The following is an 11,244-nucleotide window of genomic DNA, read 5'->3' on the forward strand; positions in this document are numbered from 1 at the left end:
TCTCCTTCATACTCTTCTCTTTAATTTTTTTTTCTAAAATGCAAAATTCCCTTCTACTAAAATTGTTGCAATTAATTATTTATAAGACACCAACATTGACAATTTTTCTCTTACAAAACTCCATTTTTCTCAAGAAACATACACAATGATAGCCGAGGATGATCATCACTACTTTAATCTTGGCCGCAATAGCGTTCTATTTTTCTTTTAAGTTCTCATTCCCTTCATCTCGTATCTCTTATGTAGTGTTTGGTGGAGAGACAGAGACGAAAAAACTGAGACTGAGAGACTGAGATTAAGAGACAGGAATTGAAATAAATTTCAGTATTCTGTTTGGTGTAAAATGGGATACAGAAATTAAAACAAGAATAAAACTCTAATTTAATTTGTACAAAGGGTAAAATTAGAATTAATTAATTGAAATGAAAGTATTTTAGGTATAAAATGTTATTAAAGTTTCAGTCTCCATCTCTAAAAATTTCAGTCCCCTGTATCCATACTTTTTGGAGGTATTGAAATATTGAAATTTTAGAGACAAAGACAGAAATTTTAGTACCAGTCTCTGAACTAACAAACACGATACTGAGTCTCAGTCCCTCAATCTCTGTCTCAGTACCTCAAAACAAACACTACCTTACTGTTGTTTCTTTTTTTTTTTTCCTCTTTTTTTTTTCTCTCTCTTTCTTTTATTTCTTTTCCCGTTTTTTATCTATCTTTTTTTTCTATTATTTTCCTTTCTCTTTCCTTTCTTTTTATTTTTCTTTTCTTAATTTTTTTATTTATGTGTTTCTATTTTTGTTTTCTTTTCTTATTTTCTATTTTTAGTCTTAGATTTACATCTCAATAATTTTTTAGTGTGGTTTATTTTTCGTATTTTTATGGTGTAATAAATTTTTTTTAATATTTTGGTTTTGCCATTATAAACTTTTCCTAGTTAAGAAGAAGATACTTTAAAAAAAATTGTTGTTTATGAAAATTATTGTAAATTTGAAAAGAACTCAAATTTATTCGAAGAAAAAATATTATATTATAATGTAATGCATCTGCATAAATTCAGAAACAAAATAGACTAAAAATTATTTCTATTTCTATTTATTAAAATTTTTGTAATTAAATATTATACTTTTTATTAGTTTATAATTTATAATAGAAGATATTTATTTTTTTTACATATATATCTTATATTTCTTCTAATCTATAAATGTTGGTTGACTTTCTATCAATGAAAATTGTTTTCTTCTATCGAAAATATTGGCGACCACAACAGAAGGAGATTCATGTAATTGTCAACTATTAGTAAAAATTTTAAAGTAATTACTCGAAGTGAAAGAAAAAGGAAAAATAAATAAATAAATAAAAATAAAAACGAAAGCTCAATTCAAAAAAAAAGTTCTGAGCTTATGGCCTGTCATATCGTATTTATCATGCAGGGGGAAACCAAGTTTCAGATTCCCGTCCAAAAGAGGTGTATTTCTTTGCTATATATATATATATATATTGTGAAATAAAAGCTGTAATAAATTAATAATGTAATGTGTTAGTTAGGTGTCTGTATCAACTTATTTACAGTCACGCTTAGGTTTCAACGGAAAAAGAAGCAATAACCACACCATGGTGAAAATCTATGTAAATTAAAAATAACTTCACACTTATTTAAATAAAATTTTACCTTTAAAATATGTAATTAAAAAATACCATGAACTAATTTTGTTTGTAACCGTATTGGACGGCTCCGGTACAAGTTGTGAGATGGATCGGGAACTTGCGAGTCGGAATAGTAGCCGGATTTTTTGACTGAAACAATGGGGGGTGTTACTTGCAATGACACTTCGACGCTCAAGTCAGAATGGTTCTAAGAGGTATCTAGTGTGAGATCAGTGACATACCTGAGGGGGCACGGGACTCCCCTTTATATAGGTGATGGCAATTATCTTATCTTATCTTATCCAGCCAAGATAAGGGAAGTGTTTGAATTTGAATGTTGGTTAGAAGGTCTAATAGGCCGGTTTCGGGCCTTCTAAAAGAGGGAAGCGGGCTGACCCGGGTATCCGGGTTGGGAGGCCGTTCTGGGTGCGGGATCTGAAGATTGGATCCGTAACAGTTGCCCCCGCAGCGGGAGAGTGAGAGAGGTCGGTCTTCATCGCTAGAGGACATGGGTTTTGCCGTTTATGGCTTTGTTCGGTGCTATCGGGATATGGGTCGGATCCTGGGAGGTCGGTCTGAGGGCCTATCGAGTGTGGGATCAGTGAACCGAGCCCGGGCGCCGTTGGGGTCGTCATTCTTGGAGTTCGTGTCAGTGGTTGGTTTATTTGGGCTTTTCGTATTCATATGCCCCTTGTGGTTTTCGAGGGATTTGTCAGTTATGTTTTACGGGGTGCATTTATTGCAAAGGGACGTTTGGACTGCCTTTCCGTTTCTGCCCCTTTACCCTTTTGTTGGTTCCAGGGGTAGTTTTGATTTTTTGCCTTTCGCAACCATTTTGATTTTCGCTCTTCTTCCCTTGTTCGCTTCATTTCTTACTCTTCTCTGTTTTGTATTTTCTCATTCTCTCTCTGCCTTGCATTCTTCCATCCCTCCTTTGTGCGCTTTTGGTGTTTTGCTTTGCACTTCTATGCCGTTCCTGCTTCAGTTTTCTATCAGGTTGGTATTTTTCTCATTTCTCTTTGCTATGCTTGGATGATTTTGTTTTCTGCATTTTTCTGTTTCGAATTGTTTTGGGTAGGGGTAGTGAGCTTTTTAGAGGGGATGAGCACCACTATTTTTTAGGCGTAGTTTGTGGTAGATGGTAGTATTTTTTTGTTTTTCCACTGTTTTCCGTCATTTGGCTTTGGTAGGATGACGGTGGTGCTCCCTCATTTTTTAGGTATGTCTCAGCGGAAGACTGAGGGTGCGGGTGCTCCGGTGATCCCAGCTGGGGGCGTTCCCTCTTTATATTATTGGGTGACGTCTGATGTTTGGGGAACGCCGTCTCGGATGACGAGGTGGATCTCCAATGGCTTCGTGATCAGGGGGCTATTTGTGGGGGTGGTGACGCTGAGCGTCAGTTCGAGCTTGCTCTTTTCGAGGTCAACGAGCGGGTTTGTTATCTTAACCCCAACTCTCCAACCGTTCTGGGTTGGATGTGGTTGTATGAGTCGATGTTCACTCGCCTTGGTGTGCGGCTTCCTTTTTCTCCTTTCGTTCAGGCATTATTGAACCGATGTTCCGTGGTGCCGTCTCAATTGCACCCGAACAGCTGGGCTGCTATTCGTACTTTTGAGCTTGTGTGCGAGTACTTGGAGCTTCCGACTTCGGTTAACGTTTTTCTTTTCATTTTCTTATGCATCTTGCCGACTAAAGAGGGGAAGCATAAGAAAGGGTATATGTCGTTTAAGGCTAAGCCTAATCGACGTATTTTTGGTCTGTATGAGAATTCTTTTCATGGTTTTAAGAGGGAGTATTTTTTAAGGTGCGTCCAGCTCGGGGCATCATCCATTCTGGCTGACTTTGGAAGGGGAGCGTCGGTTTCTGACGTATTGAAATTTTGGTGTCGGGCTGTCATATCTGATGTGGGTTACTTACGAGGCGTTGTCCCCGGAGGATAGGGATATCGCTGGTGTCCTTTGGCACCTTTTGGGGGAGCATCATTTGAATCCTCGGGATGTCATGGGAGACCTGACGGCGTGTCAGACCTTTATCGGTGTGTGTTTTGTCTTTTGTCTTTCATATCTTCCCGATTTAGGGACTTATCTTTCTTTTTCTCTTTTTGCTCTTTCAGTTGAAATGGCTGGTGGTTTGAGAACCTTGGCGAGGTTGAAGGCTGCCATGGATCAGAAGGTAGCTTCGAATGCTTCTCCTTCTACTCCTTCATCCTGTCCTGCCGATGATTCACGGACCGTCTCTCAGGAGCCAACCTCGGCCGGGGGTGGGGGTCCTGGTTCTCTGTGTCCGGGGGTCGCGGGTGGTGATGAGGAGGTGGTCGTGGTTTCAGCTACCGTTGCCTCTCGAAAGCGGAAGAGGCCGGAGAAGGTTAGCAGCTAGAACTTGGGGGAGGAGAGTATGGTGCCCTCTGTGATGGACTGAAGTTTTGACGCCCCGTCTTTCATTGATCAGCATCTCAAGCCTGGCACCGAGGAGTTTTTCATGACTGTGACGTTGCTTTTCAGGCGAAGTCGGTGTATCGAGCTCTTCTCCGTTCTGCCGTGATAGTTCAGAAGGCCGAGTCTGTGATGGCTCAGGTGGGTCTTTTGGACAAGAAGCTTCGTCATTCTCAGGCCTAGGTGGGCAAGATGAAAGACCAGTTGGAGGCGGCGGAGACGGCTAAGTTGAAGGCCGTCAAGGACGCCCAAGATGCCGAGGCCAAGCTGCTCCGTTTATCCGAGGTCAAGACTTCACTGTTGTCCCAACTGGGGGTGAGAAAAGATGGGCTTCGGATGCCGAGTCCCGAGCTTCCGTTCTTCTCGCCGAGGCAGACGCTTTGAAGGTTGAGGTGGCGAAGTTGAAGTGGGAGAAGGGGGAGCTACTGGCGAATGTGAAGAATACGATATCTGCTACCGAGGAGACGATGAAGGCTCAGTCTCTGGTCCTTGCACCAGATGTGGATGTGTCCGTGATAGGGGCGTTTAAGACCGTCCGCGATGGCCAGATTGTCGATATAGAGTAGAGTACTTGTAATTGTTATTTTTCGTAGGTTGTTTCTGGTTGTGGTTGGCCGTTTGGCCGTGATTTTTTCTTCCTCAGACTTTGTTTCTGTTTTGTGGTTGGCCGTTTCGGCCGTGTTTGTAACTTAGGTGCTTGGGCCTTTTATTACTTCTAAGTCATTTTGATGACTTTATTTTTATGATCGGGCCGTCCAGGCCGTTTACGTTTCAAGCCGCTATTTTTTACTTGTTGATGTGTGGGTCATCTGGATCGTTTGTTTTTAAGCCATTTCATGACTTGGGGTCTTACTCGCGGACCGTTCGTTATGACCCTCGTTGGGTCGCTTTTGTGGATATCTGTGTTCGTTTGGCCTCGGGGTAATCGGTCCTCGATGGTAGCTGCGTGTTGTGTGCCGTTTGGGAAGGGCAGTAGTTTAAGAAAGAGGAAAAGAGATTTAAATAATAAAATGGAATTTTTATTAAGATATTGGGCCTCATTAAAACCCTCTGAGGTGGGCGGGAAAGAGTACCCGAAAATGATAGCAAATAAGGAATGAGAAAATATAAACAGATGAGGAGATTTATCTTAAGATGCAAGGTTCTCCATGATGGCTGTTTCTAAGTGTAGTATCGTCGTAGGTTGGCGGCATTCCAGGTTCCCGGTACCTCAACTCTGTTAAGTCGTTCGAGTTTGTAGGCTCCTTTCTCGATTACCGCTTTTATTCGGTATGGACCTTCCCAATTGGGAGTGAGCTTTCATTCCCTGGGAGTAGGAGGACCGATGTTGTTCCGTCGCAAGATGAGGTCATCAGGCCCGAAGTCCCGTTGGATTAGGCCGCGGTTGTACACTTGTACCTTAAGTTGATTCTCTATTTTAGGGCCAGTTCTCGCAGGTGGGCTATGCTTCTGACATCGTCCGTGAGGTCCCATTCTGCTTCTTCGTCGTTGCCCCCAATGGTTCTTCTGGGGTTGGGATCACCGATTTTTACTAGAATGACGGTTTCCAGGCCGTAAGTTAGCTGGAACGGGGTTTCCCCGGTTGAGGTTTGGGGAGGATGGGGGGTTCCGCTAGTAACTTTTTGAAGTGCTAAAAAACTTCTTCGCACTCTGCCTCCTACTTGAAAGTGATGCCCTTTGGGATGATGCTCTGAGGAACTGGGAAAGGACAGTCAGTCGGCCGGTCAATTTTTGAATATCGTTGACCTAGCCCGATCATAATTTTCTTACCCCCAGTGGTAAGGGCCTCCGTTCTTGGGGCAGAAGCTATTTGCTTAGCTTTACACCCGTCCCAAAATATCATTTCTAATACATCAGTGGGGCAAGATTTCAAATAGAAAAAGGGAATAAAGATAGAATAGAATTAAGAATATATTACAATAGAATTAAACAGAATTTATATTTTTTCCATTGCAATATCCCGAAAAAGTAAATCAAATGATTCCCCTTTAATTCTTTTTTTACTTTTCTTTCAAATTAAATTGAAAGAAATTTTCCTCTGGAAAAGACTTTTTTTACCTAGACTGTTCATCTCGAGATTTGCTTCGACCCCGCGCTGGGTGATCATAAATCCCAGGAATTTTCCGGCTTCCATTCCGAATGCGCACTTCGTCGGGTTGAGACGCATTCGGTATTTCCTTAGGGTATTCATTACTAACTCAGAATCATTGATGAGTTGCTCGCCCGAATGAGTTTTGGCCAGCATATCATCGATATGGACTTCCAATTTAGTCCCGAATAAGTCTTGGAATATCTTGGTGACAAGTCTCTGGTAGCTGGCCCCCACATTTTTCAGTCCGAATGGCATAACCGTGTAGAAGTACGTGCCGTCAGGAGTTACGAAGGCCGTCTTCTCCTCTTCAGGCCAATGCATGGGTAATTGGTTATACCCTGAATAGGCATCCATGAAGCTAAGGTATTGGTGTCCTGACGCGGCGTCGACGAGTTTGTCAATGTTTGGAAGGGGAAAGGTGTCTTTAGGACAAGCTTTGTTCAAGTCCGTATAATCGACGCACATTTGCCACTTTCCATTTGCTTTCTTGACTAACACAAAATTGGCTAACTAGGTCGTGTAGCGTAGCTCTTATATGAAGCCAGCTTCGAGAAGGGTTTTGACTTGTTTCTTGACCTCGGTTGCTCGGTCTGGGGATATTTTCCTTCTTCTTTGGGTCACGGCCTTGGCCTTCGGGTCTATGGCTAAGAGGTGGCACATCAGGTCAGGATCTATGCCCAGCATGTCAGCCGGGGTAAATATGAATATGTCCCTGTTTTGTTTTAGGAGGTCTATTAGGTCTTCCTTTAAGTCGTAGGGTAAGTTCCTGTTGATGAATGTGTACTCCTCCTTTGTTTGCTTTATCTGTAGATTTTCCATGTCTCCTTCTGGTTCCGGTCAGGGTTGGCAGCCCTGGAGGGAATCGAGGTCGACAAGAAAGATCCCACCACGTCTCAGGACATTTTGCGGAGGGTTAAGCTAGTATTGTTGCATTCCACTACGATTTTCCAGTCTCCGTGGATTGTTCTGATAGTGCCGTCGTCGGCTTAGAACTTCATGAGTAAGAATTTGGTAAAGATGACGGCGGAAAGGTCATTGATGGTTTTTCTCCTGAGGATGATGTTGTAGGCAGTGGATTCTTGAGGACTACGAACACGAAGAGGATGGTCTTCCTTTGGCTTCCGGTTTCGATGGTAAGTGGAAGCACTATGGAGCCGTCCGGTTTAAGAAAATTGTCCCCGAGCCTGGTTATCCCGTTGCGGTGGGTTTGCAGATTTTCGTTCCAGAGTCCAAGTTTGTCGAAGGCTCCTCTAAAGAGGATATTGGAGTCCTTTCCGGTGTCGACTAGTATCCTCTTTACGAGTCCTATCCCGACTTTTGCGGAGATGACGAACGGGGCGTCTTCTGTCGAGGTGCCGTGTTGGCAATCCTCGGGGGAGAACGTGATCGTCTCTACGACTGTGGGGTCAGAGCTTGGTTTCTAACGGCCAAGATTTTGAGGTCCTTTTTTAGTGCTGATTTTGACTTTTCCGGAGAGACTTTCGAGTAATGACGTTTACGATTATAGTGGGATCTGTTTCTGGATTCTCTTGAGGTGTTTGTGGTCTTGTCTTGGGGTTGCATCTTTCGTGCTCTGGTGATCTGTCCTTTTCTTTTTGTCTTGGCTCCCTAATGAATTTGGCAAACTCCCTCTCGGATGGCTTGTTCAAGGGCGTCCTTTAAGTCGAAACAATCTTGGGTTTTATGGTCGTATGCTCGGTGGTAGTCGTAGTATAGGCTCCTGTTGCCACCCGTCCGCTCTTTCAGTTTTCGAGCCTTCGGGAGAATGCCCCGCTCAACTATTTGGTGGTAGATTTCAGTAATGGGGGTTGGTAGGGGGTGTAGTTTGAGAATTTTCCGACCCTGGGTGGTCGGTTGGTGTTTGCCGGCTTGGGATGTTCTTTTTGAGTTTATCTCAGTAGGGGGATTATGACGAGGTGTCGTGTTGCTGTGCTGCCTTATGTTGGCGGCTACGACTTGGCTCACCTCTTCGTCGTTTATGTACTACCTTGCGACGCTTTGGATCTCGTGCATGGTCCAGGTTGGTTTAGTGGTAAGGTGTTTTTGGAAGTCTTCGTTCATGAGGCCGTTGGTCAGACAGAGACTCGCGACTGAGTCTGTGAGTCCGTCGATCGTTAGGCACTCGTTGTTGAACCTATCAAGGTACTTTCTTGTGGATTTGTCTTGCTTCTGGGTGACTGATGAACGGACTTTTGTGTGGTCTAGAATTTCACAATAAAACATCGTTGCAAGTATATTTTCTAAACCAACAAAGAATTCTTTCATACAAAAATTTGGTTATCACTAAAACAAACCCAATAAAATTAAATCGAAGTATTTAAACCTCGGGTCGTCTCTCAAGGAATTGCAGGGAAGTGTAATTATTATTGGTTATGGAAAAGTATCTTTTTGGGGTTTTGAATAAGGAACAAGGAAATACATTGGTAAGAAAGTAAATTAATAACTAGAAAAGCTCTTGGCAAGGTATGAGAACTAGACGTCCTATCCTAGTTATCCTTATCAATTGTGATGAGAATTGTCCATTGCTCCCACTTAGTTAATCTCTAACCATGAAGGAAAGTCAAGTGGATAAATCAATTTGATTCCTCAAGTCCTAGTCAACTCCTAAGGAAAGACTAGCTTTAGAGGGATCCAAATCAATCAGCAACCTTCAATTATCAATCAACAAAGGAGTTTGATAACTCAAGAGTCTCCAATTACTCAACCAAAGCCAAGAACATAAAATTTAACTTAAAACCCTCCCAAGCATTTTATCAAACACTTGGAAGGCACAACATAAAAGCATAGAAACACAATAAGAGATAATAAAATCCAAACAACCAATTGAAAGCATCAATAACATAAATTGAAGGAAGCAATCATAAACGTGAAATACCTCAAATTGCATTAATAAGAAATTAAATCTAACATGGAAATTCATAAACCAAGTTGGAAACATAAAGTAATCAATAAGGGAAATAAATAAACTAGGATTCTAGAACAAATAAGAGTAGAAGAGAAACTAAATTATAGTAAAGTAGAAATCTAAAATTGAAAGTAGCTAAACCTAAGAATCCTAAAACCTAGAGAGAAGAGAGAGCCTCTCTCTCTAGAAAACTACATCTAAACCCTAAAATTATGTGTATGAATGAATGATTCAATGTGTGATGAGTCTCTGCTTGTCCCCTGGCTTTAGTCTGCATTTCTGGGCTGAAAACTAGGTCCAAACTCAGCCCAAAATTGCCCCCAGTGTCTTCTGTAATTTCTGCACGTGGTGCACGTCACGCGTACACATCAGTCACGCGTACGCGTCGATTGTCTTCTTCGCGTGTCACGCGTACGCGTCAGGTACGCGCACGCGTCATTCCTCGCTGGTCAGCTCCTTGGTTTCTTGTGTTCCTTCCATTTTGCAAGCTTCCTTTCCATCCTCTAAGCCATCCCTGCCCTATAAACCCTGAAAACACTTAACACACACATCAAGGCGTCGAATGGTAATAAGAGAGGATTAATAATTAGCAATTTTAAGGCCAAAGAAGCATGTTTTTAATCATAGCACAGAATTAGAAAGAAAAATGTAAAACATGTGAATTCTATGAATAAGTATGAGAATAGTGGATAAAATTCACTCAATTAAGCACAAGATGTACCACGAAATAGTGGTGCATTAGTGACTCCGAGTAGGCTTATGGGGTGTTTGGATTTGGCAATTCTGGTGGTGAACTGCGCCATGAACTTTCTCGAAATATCATGGAAGCTGGTTATGGAACCGTTCGGGAGGGTGTTGAACCATTTAATCGTAGGCCCTGCCAAAGTTACCGGGAAGGCTCTGCATTGGACAGCATCGGCAGCTCCCTCCAGGTTTATTCTTACCTCAAAGGCCGTCAGGTGTTCTTGGGGATCCTTAGTTTCATCGTATTTCATGTTCATGGGCTTATCAAAACCCTTCGGAAGTTTGGATCTTAGGATTCTGTCGGTGAATGGGGTGGCTCCCATTATCACGTGCTTGCTTCAAGCTCGTTTAGCTTCCCGATGGTGTCGTCAGCCGTCTTCGTTGTGTCGGCGCTCTGGTTCTCGGGATATGTTGCGGTCCAGTTGTTTGTTGTGTCGTCACTCAGGTGTCCTGTTCTGGGCTTCACGATGAGATCGGGTTCTGGAGGTTGCGTGGCTTCCGTGTTCTACGTGATACCGCTTTTTGATTGTGACCCGACCTTCGAGGCTTTGTACCCTGAGGCACAGCTCTTGGATTATTCGAGTTGCCTTTTCGCCTAGGCCGTCAGGCACTCGGGTTTCGTGGGGTGGATGGTTGTTTTCCCTTGGTTGCTGCTGAGGTGGGGTTGGTTGACGAACGGCGCTTGTTATGTTTCGATGAGTGGAATGGGTGGTCTCCTGACGTTCAGGAGTTAGAGCTTGTGTGCATGAGTTGTGGTGAGGGCTTGGGGGTTGCTCCTCGGGGTTATTTGCCATGCCGTCATGACATTTCAGTCCCCATAGACGGCACCAATGTACTGGACGGCTCCGGTAAGGGTTGTGAGATGGATCGGGAACTTGCGAGTCGGAACGGTCAAGTCAGAATAGATCTAAGAGGTATGGAGTGTGCGATCAGTGACATACCTAAGGGGGCACGGAGCTCCCCTTTATAAAGGTGATGCTAATTATCTTATCTTATCTTATCTGGCCAAGATAAGGGAAGTGTTTGAATTTGAATGTTGGTTAGAAGGTCTAGTGGGCCGGTTTCGGACCTTCTAGAAAAGGGAAGCGGGCCGACTCGGATATCCAGGTTGGGAGGCCGTTCGGGGTGTGGGATCTGAAGGTCGGATCCGTAACAGTAACTAAGACGAATTAGCTTAACCAAATTAATTATAATTAACAAATCTTAGGTGAATAAATAATCCATTTACATATCCAAGTGTTTTTGGCAACTAAGTCCAACCAAGTTGATTCAAACTTAACAAAAACCACTTTCATTACATCAATGTGTACACACGCGTGTTTCAATAACGCAACACATATCCTCTTCGTCTTCGCGATCTTTCTTCTTTGCGTTCTTCCTTCTTCTTCGCTTTCCTCCTTCTTCTTCTTCGCATTCCTCCTTCTTCT

This window comes from Arachis ipaensis, chromosome B2 (genome assembly GCF_059453495.1).
Source record: "Arachis ipaensis isolate K30076 ecotype BB chromosome B2, ASM5945349v1, whole genome shotgun sequence".
Lineage (NCBI taxonomy): Eukaryota > Viridiplantae > Streptophyta > Magnoliopsida > Fabales > Fabaceae > Arachis > Arachis ipaensis.